Below are 24,521 nucleotides of genomic sequence, written 5' to 3'. Positions count from 1 at the left end.
CTCGGAGAGGCGCGCGCGCTTCGAGCTCCCCGCCTTCTTTATGGCGTATGGCGGTTGTTGCTGACCTGGCAGTCTGAGGATTTCGGCGGACATCCCTCCTTAATGGCGTCGATTCGCCTTTGGGGCGCGAGCGACCCTTCGGCAGCCAGGCGTTCTCACCGTGGCGTCACCCACCTTTCCGCCTATTTAACCGGGGGCCCTCCTCCGTCCGCCTCTCTCTTTACAGACATCTCCGAGTTTCTCCTTTGCGCTGCCGTCATTGCCGTCGGACTGTTCGCTTGCTCCTCCTTTGACGCTCTCGGAGCCGTTCTTCCTTTTCTTCCGGTGAGTTGCCCCATTCTTCAATTTAAGGCTCTCCATACTTTCTCCTTTTGTATTAGGGTACTCCAGTCGTTCCGGTCCTTTCCCCCTTCTTGACCCCGTCCTGACCGTAGATTCACTGGCCATTAGGGATGGGCGAAGTGAGAGCAGACCGCATTAAGTCGGAGCTGGTCGCTGAAGACCTAGATAGGTTCGTGGCTCGATACCACCTTCCCGAGGCCTGCAATGTTACACTCTCGGGGCCTGAGGAGAGGATGTCCCATCCTCCTCCAGGGAAGGTCGCCATCAATGAGGGCATTCTTCAGGCTGGGTTTCGCTTTTCCCCCTCGGACTTAGTTGTGCAGGTGCTTCGGGGTTTAAGAGTGGCGCCGACGCAACTGGTGCCGAACTCATGGCGCGCCCTGACGGCTTTCCAGGTTCTCTGCCGCATGCACGAGGTTCCCGCCACCCTGAATGTCTTTTGGGAATGCTACGGCCTGAGCGGCCACCCCCAGGACAAAGGGTGGTGGTGCTTTGCGGCGCGGCGAGAGTGCGGCCTCGTCAAGGAGGCTCCTTCCTCCATTCACGGCTGGAAGGAGCGTTTCTTTTTCATTGACGTAGATCCCTCTTGGGGAATCAGGGCAACCTGGGAGACGCCGATGAAGTCCCCGATTGGCCTATCGAGGTTGTCGAGGGAGGAATCCGATGGCGTCGCCGTCTTGAAGGGGTTGGTTGCCGAGGGCCGGCTCCCCCCGGTGGCTTGCCTTATTTTCGAGGATACCTTGGTGAACGTTGGTCTGAGCTCGGTCCCCACTGACCGTGAGCCCGCCACCATTTCTTTTTTAGCTCTTTTCTCCTCTTTCGTCTCGTTCTTTCCTTCAGTTTCTCAACCTCCGACCACCTCGTCCTTTTTGCAGAGATCGACGACGTCATGCGGTCGGACAAGGCAACGGCTGTTGGTAGGACGTCCCTACTGGAAGCAGTCCGGAGGAAGAAACGAGCTCCTCCGAGCGGGGCCCCACCGGCGAAGAAGTCCCGCCGGCAGGCGACTCCGACGCCGACAGACGGGTCCGGACCCACCGATCAGGGGGACGCCGCGGGCGCGGACCGGGAGTTGACGCTGTATCAGCCCTCCGATGCCGAGACTACCGTTTCTCCGGAGGCATCACCCGGGCGCGCCCGAGATGGACGGGTCGGACGTGATCGGTCCCCAGCCCAGCCTTCGACTCGGTCGGCTTCGGATGATACGAGGAGGGACGCGCCGAGGCCCCGGCCGAGCGGGACCCTGTCAATTCCAGGGGCGGTCCCCGCCCCGAGCATGGTCAGCATAACTCTTCCCCAAGCGATGGGTAAGGGTAAGGCTGCAGAACCACCGTCCGACTCCGGGGAGAAGTCGGGGTCGGCCTTCACTTTCGCCGGCGCCCGAAACCTCATCGAGACGGTACTGCTGGAGAAGGACCGCAGGCAGGTCCGGGAGATGAGGGTCCCTGACGTTGGGGCTGCCAGCTGCGTCTGTCTCATGTCGGTGAGTGTTCTTTTGGTCGCTTTCATCATTTATAGGCTCTGTTGATCCCCGCCTGACGCCCTCGTTTTTCTTATCTCTTAGCTCGCCCAGTACATGATCCGCCTGGAGGAGTGCTACGAGGAACAGGCGAGGCTTCTGGCGAGGGCCGAGAGCCAACTAAAGGCAGTAGAGGAGGGAGGTCAGGCTGCGACGGGGAGGACGACCAGGGACCTCGAGACGAGGCTCCAGGTGGCCGAAGAGCGGGCATTCGGCTTCGTCACCCTCGAGAAGCAACTGTTGGAGGCTCAGGAGCAACTCAAGGTTGCCTCGGGTCTCGAGGGCGAGATCAAGAAGGCGGAGGAGCGGGCCGAGAAGCAGTCCCGGAAGGCTGCCGACTACCGGGAGAGGTGGGAGAAGGCCCAGCGGTCAGCCGACAACGCCCGCAACCGAACCCGGTCTCTTGAAGCCAAGCTGGGCGAATTGGAGTCGGCCTTGGAGAAGTTCCGCGCGAGCGACCAGGAGCTTCATTCGCGCCTGGAGGAGGCTGAGGCTGCTCGCATTGCTGCCGAGGTGAAGCACAAGGAGGCTCAGGCTGATCTGCTGAGGGTCTCCTCCGAGGCGGATGACCGGATTGTGGCGAAGGTCTTGGAGGCGAAGGCTCAGATTATGGAGCGGGCAGAGGCGGCGCTGGCCGAGAAGAGTGCGGAGATCGGGCGTCAGGCGGTACAGGCTTATCGTCAGTCCGCCGAGTTCACCCGTGATATGTCGGAGGCGGTACAGGCCTATCGTCAGTCTGACGAGTTCGTCCGTGACATGTCGGACGCGGGGTCCGACTCCTTTGTCTTAGGCTTCGACGAAGGCCTGGCAAGGGTGTCGGCTAAGTACCCCGAAATTGACCTGAGTGGGATCTTCCTTCTCGACTCCCCTCCGGCGCCATTGCCTGCTGCTTCTCCAACCGTCTCCCTACCCCCTGCGGACGTGCCCGGCGTTCCCGACCCGGGGGTTCCTCCAAGCTGACCTTCTGTATTTTTGTTCTTTTCTTTGTGTGTTGGCGTTTTGCCAAGTTGTATGGGTCTCGGCCCTGAAACAATGAAAGTTAATGCAAACAGAGTTTCTTCATTTCACTTTCGTCCTTCTTCTTTTTAACTCTTGGTAGCGTCTCGCTGACTCCCGACTCTTGAAATTCTTCTGGCGCTAGGCCAGGTATCTGAGGGTTAGGCCTCAGGGAATTCTTCCGGCGCTAAGCCAGGCATCCGAGGGTTAGGCCTCAGGAACTTCTTCCGGCGCTAAGCCAGGCATCCGAGGGTTAGGCCTCAGGAAATTTTTCTGGCGCTAGGCCAGGCATCCGAGGGTTAGGCCTCAGGAACTTCTTCCGGCGCTAAGCCAGGCATCCGAGGGTTAGGCCTCAGGAAATTTTTCTGGCGCTAGGCCAGGCATCCGAGGGTTAGGCCTCAGGAACTTCTTCCGGCGCTAAGCCAGGCATCTGAGGGTTAGGCCTCAGGAACTTCTTCCGGCGCTAAGCCAGTCATCCGAGGGTTAGGCCTCAGGAACTTCTTCCGGCGCTAAGCCAGTCATCCGAGGGTTAGGCCTCAGGAACTTCTTCCGGCGCTAAGCCAGGCATCCGAGGGTTAGGCCTCAGGAACTTCTTCCGGCGCTAAGCCAGGCATCCGAGGGTTAGGCCTCAGGAACTTCTTCCGGCGCTAAGCCAGGCATCCGAGGGTTAGGCCTCAGGAACTTCTTCCGGCGCTAGGCCAGGCATCCGAGGGTTAGGCCTCAGGAAACTCTTCCGGCGCTAGGCCAGGCATCCGAGGGTTAGGCCCCAGGGAATTCTTCCGGCGCTAAGCCAGGCATCCGAGGGTTAGGCCTCAGGAACTTCTTCCGGCGCTAAGCCAGGCATCCGAGGGTTAGGCCTCAGGAAACTCTTCTGGCGCTAGGCCAGGCATCCGAGGGTTAGGCCTCAGGGAATTCTTCCGGCGCTAAGCCAGGCATCCGAGGGTTAGGCCTCAGGAACTTCTTCCGGCGCTAAGCCAGGCATCCGAGGGTTAGGCCTCAGGAACTTCTTCCGGCGCTAAGCCAGGCATCCGAGGGTTAGGCCTCAGGAAACTCTTCTGGCGCTAGGCCAGGCATCCGAGGGTTAGGCCTCAGGGAATTCTTCCGGCGCTAAGCCAGGCATCCGAGGGTTAGGCCTCAGGAACTTCTTCCGGCGCTAAGCCAGGCATCCGAGGGTTAGGCCTCAGGAACTTCTTCCGGCGCTAAGCCAGGCATCCGAGGGTTAGGCCTCAGGAAATTCCGCTCGTTGGTCGGCCAAGGCTGGCGCAAGCCGAGGCGACTGGTCGGGGCTTCAGGCTAGTCTGCTCCCGGGATGATCATCGGGTTAGCCTGGCATCCGAGGGCCGAGCCTCGGGAGATTCCGCTCGTTGGTCGGCCAAGGCTGGCGCAAGCCGAGGCGACCGGTCGGGGCTTCAGGCTAGTCTGCTCCCGGGATGACCATCGGGTTAGCCTAGCATCCGAGGGCCGAGCCTCGGAAGATTCCGCTCGTTGGTCGGCCAAGGCTGGCGCAAGCCGAGGCGACCGGTCGGGGCTTCAGGCTAGTCTGCTCTCGGGATGATCATCGGGTTAGCCTGGCATACGAGGGCCGAGCCTCGGAAAATTCCGCTCGTTGGTCGGCCAAGGCTGGCGCAACCCGAGGCGACCGGTCGGGGCTTCAGGCTAGTCTGCTCCCGGGATGATCATCGGGTTAGCCTGGCATCCGAGGGCCGAGCCTCGGAAAATTCCGCTCGTTGGTCGGCCAAGGCTGGCGCAAGCCGAGGCGACCGGTCGGAGCTTCAGGCTAGTCTGCTCCCGGGATGATCATCGGGTTAGCCTGGCATCCGAGGGCCGAGCCTCGGGAAATTCCGCTCGTTGGTCGGCCAAGGCTGGCGCAAGCCGAGGCGACCGGTCGGGGCTTCAGGCTAGTCTGCTCCCGGGATGATCATCGGGTTAGCCTGGCATCCGAGGGCCGAGCCTCGGGAAATTCCGCTCGTTGGTCGGCCAAGGCTGGCGCAAGCCGAGGCGACCGGTCGGGGCTTCAGGCTAGTCTGCTCCCGGGATGATCATCGGGTTAGCCTGGCATCCGAGGGCCGAGCCTCGAAAAATTCCGCTCGTTGGTCGGCCAAGGCTGGCGCAAGCCGAGGCGACCGGTCGGGGCTTCAGGCTAGTCTGCTCCCGGGATGATCATCGGGTAGCCTGGCATCCGAGGGCCGAGCCTCGGAAAATTCCGCTCGCTGGTCGTGCGCCTGTCGCTTGCCGCCCGACGGGATTTCTCCGTGGCCAGCTGCGATCGTGTTTCTCCTCCTCTCCAAGCGTTGCCTGGGGAACACGAGATGGGCATTAAATGCTAATTGAGGGGTTACCTGGGAAATCGGATCGCCAGTTGCTGCTTGCGAGGAGTGTCAGTTAAGCGGCCGCGATACGCGCGTTCTTCGAGGCGGATGCGGCCTGGGCGCGAGCGGAGATATGTGGACCTAGGGGTACAGGCCATCCGGAGTGTCCTGCACAAAGAATGCAATTAAGGAGAATAACGCTTAGGAAATCGCGGAAAGATACACCTCAAGAGCCGGATCGGCTCCGAATTCAATGCGCCCGCATTTATTGGAGCCACCCGCATCGGAACGACCGGGGGGCCACAGTTTGGCTATAAATATAGGTGCAGGTGCGATGGAGCCTGCCAAGCCGGAGCTGTTCAGGTTGCCATGGATCGTGGGCCTCCTCTCCGGCGCATGGTTGAGAGACCCCTACCGAAGGAATGGGAGGCGCGCCCTTCGCGACTTCCGCCAACTAGCCGTTTCATCTGGGATCAACAAGGAGGTTCTCCCCGGCGGAACTCCGCTCTAGGCGTTTCATCCGGGATCACGTCTCCCCTCCTTGAAGTTCGGCCTCCCGATTGAGCTCCGCACCAGGCGCTTGATCCGGGACCGCGCCTCCATATGCTCTTCTCCCTTGTATTCCTTCTCTCCCCTAACACTGGGGAGGACCGGAATATCCCTTGGAGGTGGCGTTCCCCTGGAGGCAGCGGGAGCTTCGTCTGCGGCGGCTCCTCGTCTTTTTCGTAAGGCGTGGATGGCGCCTCTGGGTAGGAGCAGTGTGGACTTCTCCTTCGTCCGCTTCTTCTTCATCCGCGCTGGCTCTTCGTCTTTTTCGTGAGACGTCGATGGCGTCTCCGGTTGGAGGCACCCACTTCCGGTGGGATTGCAGCCGCTTCGGATGGAGGTTTCGGAATCCCAGATCTCCAGCTCCTCGGAGTCTCCACCTCTTCTTTACTTTCTTTACACCCTAATTCCCCTCTGGGAATTCCTTGTAATCACACGAGCACGCCGTTGTAACCAGAAATTATTGAAATGAAAAGTGTTATACATTTTCGAACTGTCTTTCTGGCATTGTCGTTCTACTGGTAATACATCCGCAGGTTAGCGGAATTCCAGCTCCTTGGAATTTCTCGACCATCTAGGGCCTCCAACTGGTAGGAGCCAGGTCGGTTTACCCAGCGAACCCTATACGGGCCTTCCCAATTTGGCGCTAGCTTCCCACCTTCCGCAGGTGGAGATGCTTTAGCTCGCCTTAGCACCAGATCTCCGATTCTGAAAAGCTTCGGTCGGACCTTGGAGTTGTAATATCGGGCCACCCTCCGCTGATACATCGCCATCCGAACCTGCGCCATTTTTCTCGCTTCTTCCAAGAGATCCAGGCTCCCTCGGAGTTGCTCCGAATTGGCCTCGTAAAACAAAATATCAGCTGAGCTTCCACTATCCACAAGAACACGCCTTACATCATAGTTTGCCATAGTGAGGGAGATCACCATGGCGTCATCGTGGGGGGTCTGAACCCCCTTTACATCTTCATCACAAAAAGTGATTACATTACCGACCCTCTGCCTCTTTGCGACGGCTGCCCCTGACGCTTCAGTCGAGCCCCCTGCGTTCCTCTCGGGCCGGGGGCAGCCCCCAGTGATAGTGTGGATCACGCCCGCGACGTGTCGATTCTGCTCCCGAGGCTCCTGAGGGGCCGGGTCGGCCGGACGCGGGTCTGCTGGGGGACGTCGGTCGTTCACATATCGACCGAGACGCTCTCGGCGGATGAGAGCCTCAATCTCGTCCCGAAGCTGGAAGCAGTCTTCGGTGTCGTGGCCGTGGTCCCGGTAGTACCCACAGTACGCCCGAGAGGGCCTCCTCCCAGGAATCTTCTTCATCTGTCTCGGGACCGGGAGGTCCTTCCGCCCCTTGATTTCCATGAGGATCTGGGCCCGGGGAGTCAGGAGAGGAGTGTACCGGTTGAAACGTCGGGGCGGAGAACGAGGGCGTAGGGCGCCGTGGTTCCCCGCCGGCGACAGGCTTCTGCGCCGACGTTGAGGCGTCGGGCTCCTCCTCTGAAGTGCCTCTTTTCGCCTTTTCTTCCCGAGCTTTGGAGGGATCTCGGCGGCCTCCTTGCTCCGGTGGGCGGCCGCCTCCTCGGCGTCCGCATACTGGTTCGCCCGGGACAACAGCTCCGGGAAGCTCCGCGGCAGGCGTTTGTCCAGGGAGAAGGTGAGTCTGCCCTTTCGGAAGCCACGCTTCAGGGCTGAAAGAGCCACCTCCTGGCTCAGGTTCCGGACTTCCAGCGTAGCCTTGTTGAAGCGGGTAAGATAATCCCGCAAGCTTTCTCCCTCGTTTTGCCGGACATCAAAGAGGGAGTCGGAGACCAGTCGCCGCCGGCTACTGACGGCGAAATGGGTGATGAAGAGGCGAGTAAATTGGTCGAAGGACTGGATTGAGTTAGCCTCCAAGCCGGCGAACCACGCCCTTACCGGGCCACGGAGGGTCGCCGGAAAGGCCTTGCAGAGGAGAGGATCTGATGCTCCGTGGAGGAGCATAAGGGTCCTGAAACTCTCGACGTGATCCCGCGGGTCCGCCGCCCCGTCATAGGGCTCGATCGCCGGCATTTTAAACCCTGGCGAATTCGGGGTCCGCAGGATCCTCGAGGCAAGCGCCGGCTGGGAGGAGATCTCCAAGTCGGCGAAGGGATCTTTGGAGTGTCCCTTCAGGACCTGGAGTTGTCGGTGGAGATCGTCCACCCGCCGGTCCAGGGAGCGCGACCGATGGGTGGGAGACAAGGTGCACCGAGAGGGGGACCGACTGGAGCGCGGGTTCCTTGAGGACTGGGGGGTCTGGGAACGCGCCCGGGCCCGCCTCTCGTACCCCGCGCAGCTCCGATGGGAAGGTCCCGGCAGAATGGACCGTGCTCGAGAATCTTTCTCGCACCGGCGCTCCTCCCCATGGGAGAGGAAGGAGCGCGGGTTGAGGAGGACAGGTGAGCGCTCAGGGAGCAGCGGCTCCTGGGCCCGCTGCGGCGCCCGAGACATCACACCCTGCAGGTTCTGCACTGCCTCCGCGAGGGTGCGAACCTGCTGGGCTAACTGGTCGAACTGAGCGGCTTCGATCATCTGAATGGAGGGTGGAACGGTGGAGTGTTGCTGAGAATGTGTTGGAGACGCAGCGGCCTCCCGGCCGGAGGCGCGAGAGGCCCCGCGACCGGAGGCATTGGAAGCTCCACGACCACCTCGCCATGCCATTACGATCGCTCTGAGATTCGGTCCCTTCCTCTAGCGCCAACTGTTGCTGGTGGTCCAAACCGAGAACGATTGGCACGACGGTGTGAACGGGGTTCCGTTTGAGTTACCTTGGTTGGTGTTGAGTGCGCTCCACCTTCCACCGGAAAACCTGCAAGCAAGCCTCGCACCACCACTGGGATAGTGGGGGCCCTCCGACGATCAAGTCAGAGGAGATTGGAGGATAAGGAGAGATAATAGTAGCAAGTAAGAGAATGCTCTGGAAGTTCTTGCTTACCCCCCCTTCTCCCCCCAGCCGCATATATACCAGGCTGGGGGGTCTTTCAGGGGGGTTCGTCATCGTGGGGCACGATGGAGCTGCCACTGACACGGCCGTTACAGGGCGTCGTGGGGCAGCGCTGGGTACGGCCGTGACAGGGCGTAGTGGAGCTCCGCCTTGTATGGTTGTTACAGGGGATCGTGGAGCAGCGCCAGATACAACCGTTGCAGGGAGTAGTGGAGCAGGAGGCTGCGGCGTGCCTCTGGGGAATAGCCTGTCGTTGTCGAGAGATGTCCGACTCGGGGTCGGGCTGCGGAGACGAAGATGTCCGACTCGGGGTCGGATTGCTGGATCAAGGGGCTGCCGACTCGGGGTCGGGCTGCGGAGACGAAGATGTCCGACTCGGGGTCGGATTGCTGGATCAAGGGGCAGCCGACTCGGGGTCGGGCTGCGGAGCCGAAGATGTCCGACTCGGGGTCGGATTGCTGGATCAAGGGGCTGCCGACTCGGGGTCGGGCTGCGGAGACGAAGATGTCCGACTCGGGGTCGGATTGCTGGATCAAGGGGCAGCCGACTCGGGGTCGGGCTGCGGAGCCGAAGATGTCCGACTCGGGGTCGGATTGCTGGATCAAGGGGCTGCCATAGTCTTCCTGGGCGCGCGTGCCGGTCACGTGGGGCATGGTGGCTAAGTTCCCCCGTAACAGCTGCTGATCTTTCTCTCTCTCTTCATTCACATCATCTAGTAACTTCATCTAGTAACTTAACTAATTTGCTTGCAATAGAATTAGTTAATTACTAATCATAGTTTTTAATTGGTCGAGAATTAGTCCAAACCCAATTCACCCTCCCTCTTGGGTTGTCTTCTTGGGCAACATCCCCCCTCGGACTTTTCTCTTACGAGACCTCGACTTTGGTAGCCGTGGCCGATCTCTTCTTCATTCTTCTCCTCTGATGAATCAGCGTAAGGTCGGTCTTCATAGCGGTGATAAATGCGAAACTAGGAATGAGGTCAGAAAGGAATGCAACAAAGCGGAAAGATAGAGAAAGAGTTTAGGAGGAGCTTACCCAGGGATCGGTCGGGCTTAGACCGATTTATTTAGTCTCCTCGGACAACAGCTCCTGAAGGGCAGAAAGTTCGGATCAAGATTCTAGAAGCTTGTCCACCTTTGATCGTCGTCGGACAGCCTCGGGGGCCAATTCAGGTCTCTTTGAGGCATCCTCCACTCGGTCTCAAACCCCCATGGCTGCTTAGAGGAAACAAAATAATATTTTTCTTCATCCATGGATAGAGGAGGGAGTGCCTTGGATCAACTGGGGGGGCTTTCTGAGGAGAAAAGTACCACCAGTTGCTATTCCAAGGATGTTTTTTCAAGGTTAAGCATCCTTGAAAAAGAGGCACTGACGCTCAGATATTCCAAAGAAAATGAAGAGAAAAGAAACCAACTAAGACTTGCCAGAAGTTCGGCACCAGCTAGGTCAGAACGAGGCTATAAGATCTTATCCACTGCACAAAGTAGGGGTGGAGAGAAAGTCTTAGGCTGGCCCTCAAAGTCTCCTCATACAACCCGAGCCGAGTAGGACGAGGGATGGTTACCCAGTCATCAGGATCGGCAAGCTCATAGATGGACTCATGAGGCACAAAATGCTAAGCTCAGATTAGGTCCATTTCCATCTGAGTAAGAATGGACGCCTCATAATTCGGGCCCGATCAGACCTCAGACACAGCCTCGCCTGAAGGCGATGACTGTCGGGCTTGAGAAGAGCGGTCAGATGATCGACTCCCCTCTAAGGGGTTAACCTCACTGCTACTCTGGGGGAAAGATGAAGAAGGACGAAGAGATGAGGTAGTGAGAAAGAGACAAAGGGAAATGGCCAAGCAACTGAGGAATAGAAACCCACCGAAAATGGAGATGTGGGTGATTCACCAGATCACTACATTTATGATGCCTCAAGAAGGACCTGCAATGATGATGCCTCGAGGCACCCTAAATATGGTAACACTTCGAGAAGATCGATCGACACATTGATGCCCCTTGACAAAGGTTTCACCTCGATTGAGGTAATGACTCGACTTCCATCGCCCGAATTGAAATACAGCCCGACCTTGAAAGTGAGGGGCAAGTGATGGAGAAAATATTGACCACCTTGAAAAAATCATAACTTAATTAAAAAAAATCAAAACTTAAGTGAAGAAGTTAACCAACTGAAATATCTTATTAACAAATTCACTGTAAGTTCAGAAAGATTAAAAATGATGTTTGAAAGCCAACATACTGTTTTTGATAAATCAAGACTTGGCTTGACTCCTTTGCTTAACAATAAACCTCTAGAGAAAAAGGTTATCAATTCACAAGCAAACCATTAAATAAGATAACTTATTTCAAACATGAAAAGAATGGGCATAACAACTTTACTTATCGTTTTAACACAATTAAATCAAGTGGTAAAGTTATTACAATTAAACAGATTTGGGTTCCAAAAGGAACCATATGCCCTAACCCGCAAAGACCCAAGCAAGCTTGGGTACCTAAAATGAATAACTAAGATTATCTTGTCAAAGCAACCCTTGAAACTCATGTGAAACTCTTAACTAGGTGCCATGACACGTGACTTATAAATAAATTTTATTTCATCATTTGTGAATGTAATTTAAATTGCCATTTCATATCTTGATATGCTTAAATTTGTAAATTCAATTATGCTATTGAATATTTACTAAATGCTTTATATAATGATAAATTTTATCTCAACAATCTTAGCATGAAATCCTCTAGTGCTTGCATGATAATGAATATGCACAACTTTCTTCTTTGAGTTTTTCAAAATCAAAACTCTCTCTCGAGTATAAATGTTTGAGGCTGATTTTATGCTTTCATGCTAAAACTTTATCGAGCATAATCCTTATAAAATCTTATTTCATCCTTTGTTGAGTTATGAATGCAATTTATCATGATATCATTGTCTCATTCACTCCTTAAGTAATTATCTGAAATATGATTTGCCCTATAAGACTCATGTGTGCAACATATGTTAAATCATAATCAGAATTTTGATAGAGACAAATGTTCAAGATAATTCAATTAGAACTTAACTTGTATACCCAATTAATAATTATCTTAAGCAAATAGAATCTAAGCTAAATTGATTCTAAAAATAAGAAATTGATTTGACCTTTTACTATTGTCTCACATACTTGTCCTTGAACCATCTTGCTTAATAAAACTATCTCTTTAGTTCAAGTGACTTATGTTTGCTTATATTTAAGCTATCTCTTGAGTAGAATGACTCAATAATCATGTTTTATTTTGAGTCATCTAGTTAAGAAATATGTCGTATATTTTGAAGAAACTAATGACTTTCCTTCGAGAAAGAAAAAGATTTTGCTAATAATGCAGGATCTATGAGCAAGAAATGAGAGATTTCAACTTGAAGGTCACCTCCATATAAGATACAATAAACACTCATATGCAAACAAAAGAGAGGACCTTCTTCAGCCAAAAGTATACACATAAGAGATCTAGTAGGTATTTGACTTGAAGAATGCTGAATGAATTGGTAATTTCACATACCTCTCTTATAAATTAGCTAAGCAAAGTCAATGACTTACATCTTATTGTGGCATGATTAAAATCTTTAATTACTAATTTCTTGATATCAAGTCTACATATGTATTGATTGACTTATGCTTTTGGAAATTATTTCATGGTTTACCTAAATTGAAATATACCTTTGCTTATGTAATGCATAATCATGAAATATACAAGTTTATACTTCAAATTTTGATTTTAGAGGGAACTCTATTCAGTAGATATACTGCGGTAAGTAAGGCATCTCCCCAAATAAACATAGGTAAATCAGTGAAGCTCATCATGGACCTGACCATATACAATAGGGTCTGATTCCTCCTCTCTGACACCCCGTTGAATTGAGGTGTACCCTGAGGTGTCCACTGTGAGACTATGCCGTTTTTCTTGAGATAGTCCCGGAATTCCCCACTAAGGTATTCTCCTCCTCAATCTGATCGAAGAGCCTTAAGGGGTTTTCCAGTTTGTTTTTCTACTTCATTTCTGAACTCTTTGAACTTTTCAAAAGATTCAGACTTGTGTCTCATACACATATCCATACCAAAAGAAATCATCGGTAAATGAAGTAAAAATTACAACCCCTAGCCTGCACATCGAATGGGTCACACACATCTGTGTGTACTAGGGTAAGTATTTCGTGGACCTCCCCTGTGTCCTGCAAAGGATAATTTGGCAATCTTTCCTTGAAGGCAGGATTCACAAATCGAATATGACTCGAAAGTCAATGAGCCCAAAAGCCCATGTTTATCCAATTTGTTTATTCTGTCTTCTCCTATATGGCCAAGTTTGAGGTGCCACAAATACTTCTAGTTTATCTCATCTCTAGATCTTCTTGATCCTATGGCACTCACTATTTGCTCAGATACATTCACCGATACATCTATATGTAAGTGATAGAGACTGTCAGTCATAAAACCACATGAAACCCATTTATTTATCAAATAAATAGAACAGTAGTTTTACAAAACTCTTCCTATGCTAAACAAAATACAGAAATCAAATTTCTGCTAGTAGTAGGTAACAGTCCCTAAGTATCCTAAGCATATCTGACATACCTTCTGAAGGTCTGTCTGCCTTTTTGTTCTTCAGGCTCTCGAGGTATGAAGGACAGTTTCTCTTCCAGTGGCCGTCGACATTGCAGTGGAAACATTTTTCCTTTGTCATTGGCCCTTTTTTTTGAACTTCCTTCTTTGGCTTCTTGTTTTTCTTCTGCTTCTTAGCAGGCTTCTTTTTCTTCCAAGTAGACTTTCTCTTGGAACCAGAAGTCAACTCAGCAGCAAGGACATTGCCCTTGAACCTTTCAAGGCTCCCTCAGCAGTTACCAACATGTTTATCAGTTCAATCTTAGTGCATTCAATCTTATTCATGTGGTAGTTTACTATAAACTTACCAAATGAATCAGGAAGTGACTGTAGGATCAAATCCACTTGCAATTCCTTGTGCATGTACATTCCGAGCTTCTCAAGCTCCTCTAGGTCCTTGATCATAGTCAGACCGTGATCATGGACAGACTGCCCTTCGTGCATCTTTGTCTTGAAGAGCCTCTTGGACACTTCAAAACGAGCTGTGCGACTCTGCTCACCATACAACTCTTGCAGGTGTGCCAGTATGTCCCTAGCAGTCTTCATATTTTCATGCTGGCATTGGAGTTCATTGGACATGGATGCCATGATATAGCACTTGACCCTAATGTCATCGTCTGTCCACTTTTCATGCATCACACGCTGATCAGTAGTCGGACGTGCTGGTAATGTGGGGATATCATTTTTGAGTATGTAGCCTATTTTCTCGCAGTTCAAAACTGTTGACCCCCTAATGGATTTTGATGAATACAAAATACTAGAGTATAATTCCATTTATCTTAACAATTTACTTGAGAATTTTAGGTGATTAATTAAGAATATTGTTAAGAAATGTCTAGGCAAGTTTCCATAATTTTTATGAATTTATTGAAGAATTTTTTGAGTTGAAGAAAACAGATCAGGGACAGCCGAGACGTCTCCGGTTTGTCCCAGAGACGTCTCTGGCACAAACAGGAAGAACTGGCACGTTTGGAGACGTCCCCGGCACCTGGCGAGGCGTCTCGCAGGGTCGGAGTCGACTCTCTCAGTGGCGGCAGAAAGGCTGATTTCAAGAGATGCGCGCGAGTCGTCTCCACAGGACGCGGAGTCGTCCCCGCAAGTAAAAAGCAGACTTCCCGAGTCGTCCCCGAAGTAGCGGAGTCGACTCTCTCAGGGTTTTCCAGAGGATGTCTTTTTCGGTGATAAGGCAGCGGAGACGTCCCCTGAAAGAGCGGAGTCGACTCTCTCAGAGAATTCCAGAAGACTTGTTTTTCGGAGATATAACGGCGGAGTCGTCCCCAAGGCAGCGGAGTCGTCCCCATGCAAAAAGCGCAAACAAGCCGAGACGTCCCCGTAAAGTGCCGAGGCGACCCTCTCAGAAAAACAGAAAAACAAGTATTCAAACGGCTCATTTCCAGAGTCGTCCCCGTAAAGCGCCGAGTCGACCCCAAACATCGTCAAAAGTAAAATCTTACAGCCGAGACGTCTCGCGATGAAGCGGAGACGTCTCCGGAGCACCTGGGACGCGACTGACAACTTTTGCAGGTTTGGTTTGAATTTCAAATCTCTTTAACTTTATCTCTAACGGCTATATTTGCTTTTTGGGCTATAAAAGAGAGCTCTTAAGTGCTTTCCAACAACTTCTCACCAACCCAATACAAGATCATTCAAGAAAAAAGAAAGAAAAAGAGGTTCAAGGGAGTCAGTGCATTCAAGTGAAGAAATCAAGTGCCTTCAAGTTTCCCAACTGATTTCGTACTCAACTACTCTCTCCCGTTCGGCATTCAAAGCTCACATTCAAGCCAACGCGATCCACATCGGAAGAACCACCATTTCCCACGCTTCCAACGGCTAAAAGGGTTCTTCCGGGTTTCATTGTTTATCAATGTTATATTTGCTTATTTAGAGCTTTCAAATCTTTTGTAAAACTTTTTCAATATTGTGCTTGTTCCAGTCAAGGGACTTGGAACAAGGGAAAGGCGTCCCAAGCCTAGGTGAAATTGGGGGTTATAGGGTTCGTTGTTAGCCCGGTGTAAAACAACGAGTTGGGTAGTGAACTCGCAAAACTACCGTACTGTAATCTTGGATTATAGTGGAAATTCCCAAAGGTGCTTTGGGGAGTGGATGTAGGAGCAGTGGAAGCTCCGAACCACTATAAAAGCTTGTGTTTGCGATTGTCTGTTTTCATACCTTTATTTTTACTTTAGCTCATACATTTGTGTGTTTTATTTTTAATTAGACAAAAAGTTTTAAAACACCCAATTCACCCCCCTCTTGGGTGACCATCTTTGGGCAACAAGTGGTATCAGAGCGGGTGCTCTGTAGACCTAACCGTCTTAGCTAAAGATCTAGATGGCAACACCCTTCAACAATGTTCCTGCTGAGGGGCAGGCAACTAATAGACCTCCACTCTTCAATGGGACAAATTATACCTATTGGAAGACTAGGATGAGGATCTTTATTCAAGCACAAGATTATGCCTTGTGGAGGGTTATAGTTAACGGACCACAAGAACCATCACACATGGTGAATGGCATTCAAGTTCCCAAACCTGAGGAGGATTGGGATGAGAATGATAATAGGATGGTTCAACTCAACTCTAGAGCCATGAACTCATTATTTTGTGCTCTAGATGTGAATGAGTTCAATAGAGTTTCAACCTGTACTTCCACCAAGAAAATATGGGATAGACTTGAAGTTACCCACGAGGGTACAAATCAAGTCAAAGAATCTAAAGTGAACATTCTAGTTCACAAATATGAGCTATTTAAGATGGAACCTAATGAAACCATCACATGCATGTTTACACGCTTCACCGATATAATTAATGGTCTAAAGAGTTTGGGTAAATCTTATACTAATCCGGAACTTGTGAGTAAAATTCTCAGGTCTTTGCCGAAAGCATGGGAAGCAAAGGTCACGGCGATCGTAGAAGCCAAAGACCTCAACACTTTGGGACTAGAACAACTATTGGGCTCATTGATGACGCATGAGCTCACAATGAAGCAACATGAAGAAGAGTTGCCAAAGAAAAGGACAATCGCACTCAAGGCCACTTCGAGTGTGTGTGAAGAAGAAAGTAGTGAGAGCGAAGAAGAAAGCGAAGATGAGGATTTGGGTTTGATAGTGAGGAAGTTTAAGAAATTCATGAGAAGAAAGAAACCCTTCCTAAGGAAAAAGTTTGGATGGAGAAATGATTGGGAAAAAGAAAAAGAAAAAGAAAGAGACCCAATCATATGCTATGATTGCAAGAGACCGGGACACATTCGTTCCGAATGCCCTCAACAAAAGAAGTACTTTGGGAAGAAGAAGAAGAAGAAGGCATTAAAGGCAACTTGGGACGATAGTGACACATCCTCCTCCGAGGAAGAGAAGGAAGAGACCGCCAATTTGTGCTTCATGGCGTTCGAAGATGACGAGGTATGTCAAAACTCAACTATAAATTTACTTTAGAAGAATTGTATGAAGCTTTTCAAGAACTTATGAGTGATTGTAGTATGTTAGGAGCAAAGAATAAAGAATTAAAAGCCTCCAATCTAAAACTACAGGATGATATTAAAAATCTATTGATTGAGAAAGAGAGCGTTGAAAATGTTAACACCATTGATCTAGAAAATAAAAATTCAAAACTTAGCATTGAAAATGAAACGGCAAAAACACTAGTTAAGGAATTAAATCTAAAAGTAAAATCCCTACTCGATAATAATACCTCACTTGCACAACATGTTGAATCCCTTAAAAAGGATAAGGAAGAACTAGTTAAAGAAAATTTGAATCTTAAGAATGAGGTACATAAGTACAAACCAATTGTTGAAAAATTTACACAAAGCTCTGAAAAATTAAGTCTTATTCTTTCAAATCAAAGAACTGTTTTTAATAAAGCCGGATTAGGATATAAAACTAACAAGCAACAAAAGTATCTAAAGAATTTCTTTGTGAAAGCAAAAGATGTCAAAACTGAAAAACCTACATGCTTTCATTGTGGAAAAAGTGGACATAAAGCTTACTCTTGTATTCAAAGAAAGATCCAAACAAACAAGAGTACATTTGTAAAAGCTAAAAACATAACTAAAGTATGGGTGCATAAGGCAACCAACTACACTAACCACGAAGGACCCAAGAAAACTTGGGTACCTAAGAGCTTCACATGATCAATTTGCAGGTATGCCTTGCAGCCGAGAATAAAAAGAGAATGTGGTATCTTGATAGTGGTTGCTCAAGGCATATGACCGGTGACAAGAGTCTCTTCGTCACCTTGAAATCAAAAGAAGGAGGAGTAGTCACATTTGGAGACAATGCAAAAGGTCAAATCATTGGTGTTGGTAAAATCTCCATATCACCCTCCTCATTTATTGACAATTTATTGTTAGTTAATGGACTAAAACATAATTTATTAAGTATAAGTCAATTTTGTGACAAGGGTTTTAAAGTGTCATTTGAATCTTCACTATGCATAATTAGTAGTCCAGTTGACAATGAGATCATACTTACGGGACATAGGCATGGAAATGTTTACGTGGTAGATCTTGATGATCTCACCATGAAGGATGGCCAATGTCTTGTAGCCATGGATCCCAAAGTTAATGAGACTAGTTGGTTATGGCATCGTAGGTTAGGGCATGCTAGCATGGATTTAATTTCTAAATTGATTACAAAAGATCTAGTCAAAGGACTATCAAAAATAGACTTTGAAAAGAACAAAATTTGTGCTGCATGCCAATTAGGGAAACAAACAAGAAGTTCTTTCAAGTCTAAGAACATAGTCTCAACATCAAAACCCCTAGAACTAATTCACATGGATTTGTTTGGACCCACTAGAACTGCTAGTCTAGGGGGTAAGAAATTTGGTCTTGTAATTGTTGATGATTTTTCACGTTTTACATGGGTTTCATTTCTTGCACATAAAGATGAGTCCTTTCCCGCTTTTATCAAGTTTCATAATAGAGTTTCAAATGAACTCAATCTTAAACTAAAAGCAATTAGGAGTGATCATGGTACCGAGTTTGAAAATCAGTACTTTGAAAAGTTTTGTGACGAAAATGGTATCAATCACAATTTCTCGGCACCTAGGACACCTCAACAAAATGGGGTGGTAGAAAGGAAGAATCGCACACTAGCAGATATGGCTCGTACCATGTTGTGCGAATCGGATCTACCAAAGTACTTTTGGGCTGAAGCAATAAATACTTCATGTCATATTTTAAACCGTGCTTTAGTTAGATCCATCTTAAAGAAAACACCTTATGAGTTAATAAAAAGTAAGAAACCAAACATAAGCTATTTTCATGTTTTCGGTTGTCGATGCTTTATTTTAAACAATGGAAAGGACAATCTAAGCAAATTTAGTGCTAAATCAGATGAGGGATCTTCTTAGGTTATTCCTCATCTAGTAGAGCATACAGGGTCTTCAACAAGAGAACTCTCGTTGTTGAAGAATCCATTCATGTTGTTTTTGATGAAACTAATGGAGATTCTTCTAGAAAAGAAGAAGATAGTGATGCAGGTATACTTGAAGACAGAATGAAGGAATTCTCCATACAAGACAAGCAACTTGAAGATGAAGTCAAAGAAGATACAATTCAGCAAGATGAAGAAGATCAACCCCAAGCAAGAAATCAAGATCTTCCTAAGGAATGGAGGTATGCACATGGTCATTCAAGGGATCTAATCCTTGGTGATCCTTCGCAAGGGGTAAGGACAAGATCCTCTCTAAGAAATACTAGTAATTATCTTGCTTTCGTTTCACAAATAGAGCCTAAATCACTAGAAGAAGCCGAAAAAGATGATAATTGGATGACGCTATGCAAGAGGAATTAAACCAATTTGAAAGAAATGAAGTTTGGACTCTAATGAAAAGACCTCCTAATGTTTCAATTATAGGCACCAAATGGGTATATAGAAATAAACTAGATGAAGATGGAATAGTAATAAGAAACAAAGCTAGGCTAGTGGCCAAAGGATATAATCAGGAGGAAGGAATAGATTTTGATGAAACTTTTGCTCCTGTTGCTAGGTTAGAGGCTATTAGACTACTTTTGGCATATGCATGCTTCATGGATTTTAAACTCTATCAAATGGATGTAAAAAGTGCATTTTTAAATGGTTATATAATGGAGGAAGTTTATGTAGGACAACCTCCAGGGTTTGAAAACCACTTACATCCAGATTACGTTTATAAATTGCATAAAGCATTGTATGGACTTAGGCAAGCCCTAGAGCATGGTATGAAAGATTAAGTAATTTTCTAATTGAAAATAAATTTAAGAGAGGAAATGTAGACAAAACCCTCTTCATTAAAAGAAAAGGAAATGACTTATTGTTTGTACAAATATATGTGGATGATATAATTTTTGGTGCTACTAATGATAGCCTTTGTCAAGAGTTTGCCAAGCTTATACAGGGAGAATTTGAAATGAGCATGATGGGTGAGCTTAACTTCTTCCTTGGGCTACAAATAAAACAATCAGAGGAAGGCATCTTCATCAGTCAGTCCAAATATATCAAGGAAATGTTGAAAAAATTCAAGATGAAGAATGCAAAGGAAATCAGCACACCCATGGGCTCAAGTTGCAAGCTTGACAAAGATGAAAAAGATAAAAGTATAGACTGCAAATTGTACAGAGGTATGATAGGCTCTGTTACGGGGAAACTTAGCCACCATGCCCCACATGACCGGCACGCGCGCCCAGGAAGACTATGGCAGCCCCTTGATCCAGCAATCCGACCCCGAGTCGGACATCTTCATCTCCGCAGCCCGACCCCAAGTCGGCAGCCCCTTGATCCAGCAATCCGACCCCGAGTCGGACATCTTCGGCTCCGCAGCCCGACCCCGAGTCGGCTGCCCCTTGATCCAGCAATCCGACCCCGAGTCGGACATCTTCGTCTCCGCAGCCCGACCCCGAGTTGGCAGCCTCTTGATCCAGCAATCCGACCCCGAGTCGGACATCTTCGTCTCCGCAGCCCGACCCCGAGTTGGCAGCCTCTTGATCCAGCAATCCGACCCCGAGTCGGACATCTTCGTCTCCGCAGCCCGACCCCGAGTCGGACATCTCTCGACAACGACAGGCTATTCCCCAGAGGCATGCCGCAGCCTCCTGCTCCACTACTCCCTGCAACGGTTGTATCTGGCGCTGCTCCACGATCCCCTGTAACAGCCATACAAGGCGGAGCTCCACTACGCCCTGTCACGGCCGTACCCAGCGCTGCCCCACGACGCCCTGTAACGGCCGTGTCAGTGGCAGCTCCATCGTGCCCCACGATGACGAACCCCCCTGAAAGACCCCCCAGCCTGGTATATATGCGGCTGGGGGGAGAAGGGGGGGTAAGCAAGAACTTCTAGAGCATTCTCTTACTTGTTACTATTATCTCTCCTTATCCTCCAATCTCCTCTGACTTGATCGTCGGAGGGCCCCCACTACCCCAGTGGTGGTGCGAGGCTTGCTTGCAGGTTTTCCGGTGGAAGGTGGAGCGCACTCAACACCAACCAAGGCAACTCAAACGGAACCCCGTTCACACCGCCGTGCCAATCGTTCTCGGTTTGGACCACCAGCAACAGTTGGCGCTAGAGGAAGGGACCGAATCTCAGAGCGATCGTAATGGCACGGCGAGGTGGTCGTGGAGCTTCCAATGCCTCCGGTCGCGAGGCCTCTCGCGCCTCCGGCCGGGAGGCCGCTGCGTCTCCAACACATTCTCAGCAACACTCCACCGTTCCACCCCCCATTCAGATGGTCGAAGCCGCTCAGTTCGACCAGTTAGCCCAGCAGGTTCGCACCCTCGCGGAGGCAGTGCAGAACCTGCAGGGTGTGATGTCTCGGGCGCCGCAGCGGGCCCAGGAGCCGCTGCTCCCTGAGCGCTCACCTGTCCTCCTCAACCCGCGCTCCTTCCTCTCCCATGGGGAGGAGCGCCGGCGCGAGGAAGATTCTCGAGCACGGTCCATTCTGCCGGGACCTTCCCATCGGAGCTGCGCGGGGTACGAGAGGCAGGCCCGGGCGCGTTCCCAGACCCCCCAGCCCTCAAGGAACCCGCGCTCCAGTCGGTCCCCCTCTCGGTGCACCTTGTCTCCCACCCATCGGTCGCGCTCCCTGGACCGGCGGGTGGACGATCTCCACCGACAACTCCAGGTCCTGAAGGGCCACTCCAAAGATCCCTTCGTCGACTTGGAGATCTCCTCCCAGCCGGCGCTTGCCTCGAGGATCCTACGGACCCCGAATCCGCCGGGGTTTAAAATGCCGGCGATCGAGCCCTATGACAGGGCGGCGGACCCGCGGGATCACGTCGAGAGTTTCAGGACCCTTATGCTCCTCCACGGAGCATCAGATCCTCTCCTCTGCAAGGCCTTCCCGGCGACCCTCCGTGGCCCGGCAAGGGCGTGGTTCGCCGGCTTGGAGGCTAACTCAATCCAGTCCTTCGACCAGTTTACTCGCCTCTTCATCACCCATTTCGCCGTCAGTTGCCGGCGGCGACTGGTCTCCGACTCCCTCTTTGATGTCCGGCAAAACGAGGGAGAAAGCTTGCGGGATTATCTTACCCGCTTCAACAAGGCTACGCTGGAAGTCCGGAACCTGAGCCAGGAGGTGGCTCTTTCAGCCCTGAAGCGTGGCTTCCGAAAGGGCAGACTCACCTTCTCCCTGGACAAACGCCTGCCGCGGAGCTTCCCGGAGCTGTTGTCCCGGGCGAACCAGTATGCGGACGCCGAGGAGGCGGCCGCCCACCGGAGCAAGGAGGCCGCCGAGATCCCTCCAAAGCTCGGGAAGAAAAGGCGAAAAGAGGCACGCCAGAGGAGGAGCCCGACGCCTCAACGTCGGCGCAGAAGCCTGTCACCGGCGGGGAACCACGGCGCCCTACGCCCTCGTTCTCCGCCCCGACGTTTCAACCGGTACACTCCTCTCCTGACTCCCCGGGCCCAGATCCTCATAGAAATCAAGGGGCGGGAGGACCTCCCGGTCCCGAGACAGATGAAGAAGATTCCTGGGAGGAGGCCCTCTCGGGCGTACTGTGGGTACCACCGGGACCACGGCCACGACACCGAAGACTGCTTCCAGCTTCGGGACGAGATCGAGGCTCTCATCCGCCGAGGGCGTCTCGGTCGATATGTGAACGACCGACGTCCCCCCGCAGACCCGCGTCCGGCCGACCCGGCCCCTCAGGAGCCTCGAGAGCAGAATCGACACGTCGCGGGCGTGATCCACACTATCACTGGGGGCTGCCCCCGGCCCGAGAGGAACGCAGGGGGCTCGACTGAAGCGTCAGGGGCAGCCATCGCAAAGAGGCAGAGGGTCGGTAATGTAATCACTTTTTGTGATGAAGATGTAAAGGGGGTTCAGACCCCCCACGATGACGCCATGGTGATCTCCCTCACTATGGCAAACTATGATGTAAGGCGTATTCTTGTGGATAGTGGAAGCTCAGCTGATATTTTGTTTTACGAGGCCAATTCGGAGCAACTCCGAGGGAACCTGGATCTCTTGGAAGAAGCGAGGGAAATGGCGCAGGTTCGGATGGCGATGTATCAGCGGAGGGTGGCCCGATATTACAACTCCAAGGTCCGACCGAAGCTTTTCAGAATCGGAGATCTGGTGCTAAGGCGAGCTAAAGCATCTCAACCTGCGGAAGGTGGGAAGCTAGCGCCAAATTGGGAAGGCCCGTATAGGGTTCGCTGGGTAAACCGGCCTGGCTCCTACCAGTTGGAGGCCCTAGATGGTCGAGAAATTCCAAGGAGCTGGAATTCCGCTAACCTGCGGATGTATTACCAGTAGAACGACAATGCCAGAAAGACAGTTCGAAAATGTATAACACTTTTCATTTCAATAATTTCTGGTTACAACGGCGTGCTCGTGTGATTACAAGGAATTCCCAGAGGGAAATTAGGATGTAAAGAAAGTAAAGAAGAGGTGGAGACTCCGAGGAGCTGGAGATCTGGGATCCCGAAACCTCCATCCGAAGCGGCTGCAATCCCACCGGAAGTGGGTGCCTCCAACCGGAGGCGCCATCGACGTCTCACGAAAAAGACGAAGAGCCAGCGCGGATGAAGAAGAAGCGGACGAAGGAGAAGTCCACACTGCTCCTACCCAGAGGCGCCATCCACGCCTCACGAAAAAGACGAGGAGCCGCCGCAGACGAAGCTCCCGCTGCCTCCAGGGGAACGCCACCTCCAAGGGATATTCCGGTCCTCCCCAGTGTTAGGGGAGAGAAGGAATACAAGGGAGAAGAGCATATGGAGGCGCGGTCCCGGATCAAGCGCCTGGTGCGGAGCTCAATCGGGAAGCCGAACTTCAAGGAGGGGAGACGTGATCCTGGATGAAACGCCTAGAGCGGAGTTCCGCCGGGGAGAACCTCCTTGTTGATCCCAGATGAAACGGCTAGTTGGCGGAAGTCGCGAAGGGCGCGCCTCCCGTTCCTTCGGTAGGGGTCTCTCAACCATGCGCCGGAGAGCAGGCCCACGATCCATGGCAACCTGAACAGCTCCGGCTTGGCAGGCTCCATCGCACCTGCACCTATATTTATAGCCAAACTGCGGCCCCCCGGTCGTTCCGATGCGGGTGGCTCCAATAAATGCGGGCGCATTGAATCCGGAGCCGATCCGGCTCTCGAGGCGTATCTTCCCGCGATTTCCTCAGCGTTATTCTCCTTAATCGCATTCTTTGTGCAGGACACTCCGGGTGGCCTGTACCCCTAGGTCCACATATCTCCGCTCGCGCCCAGGCCGCATCCGCCTCGAAGAACGCGCGTATCGCGGCCGCTTAACTGACACTCCTCGCAAGCAGCAACTGGCGATCCGATTTCCCAGGTAACCCCTCAATTAGCATTTAATGCCCATCTGGTGTTTCCCAGGCGACGCTTGGAGAGGAGGAGAAACACGATCGCAGCTGGCCACGGAGAAATCCCGTCGGGCGGCAAGCGACAGGCGCCCGACCAACGAGCGGAATTTCCCGAGGCTCGGCCCTCGGATGCCAGGCTAACCCGATGATCATCCCGGGAGCAGACTAGCCTGAAGCCCCGACCGGTCGCCTCGGCTTGCGCCAGCCTTGGCCGACCAACGAGCGGAATTTCCTGAGGCTCGGCCCTCGGATGCCAGGCTAACCCGATGATCATCCCGGGATCAGACTAGCCTGAAGCCCCGACCGGTCGCCTCGGCTTGCGCCAGCCTTGGCCGACTAACGAGCGAAATTTTCCGAGGCTCGACCCTCGGATGCCAGGCTAACCCGATGATCATCCCGAGAGCAGACTAGCCTGA

This window comes from Phoenix dactylifera, chromosome 7 (genome assembly GCF_051530095.1).
Source record: "Phoenix dactylifera cultivar Ajwa chromosome 7, Ajwa_hap1_PhDact_Kaust_v1.1, whole genome shotgun sequence".
Taxonomy (NCBI): Eukaryota; Viridiplantae; Streptophyta; class Magnoliopsida; order Arecales; family Arecaceae; genus Phoenix; species Phoenix dactylifera.
The sequence above is the reverse complement of the archived record's forward strand: the minus strand, read 5'-3'. Positions refer to the sequence as shown.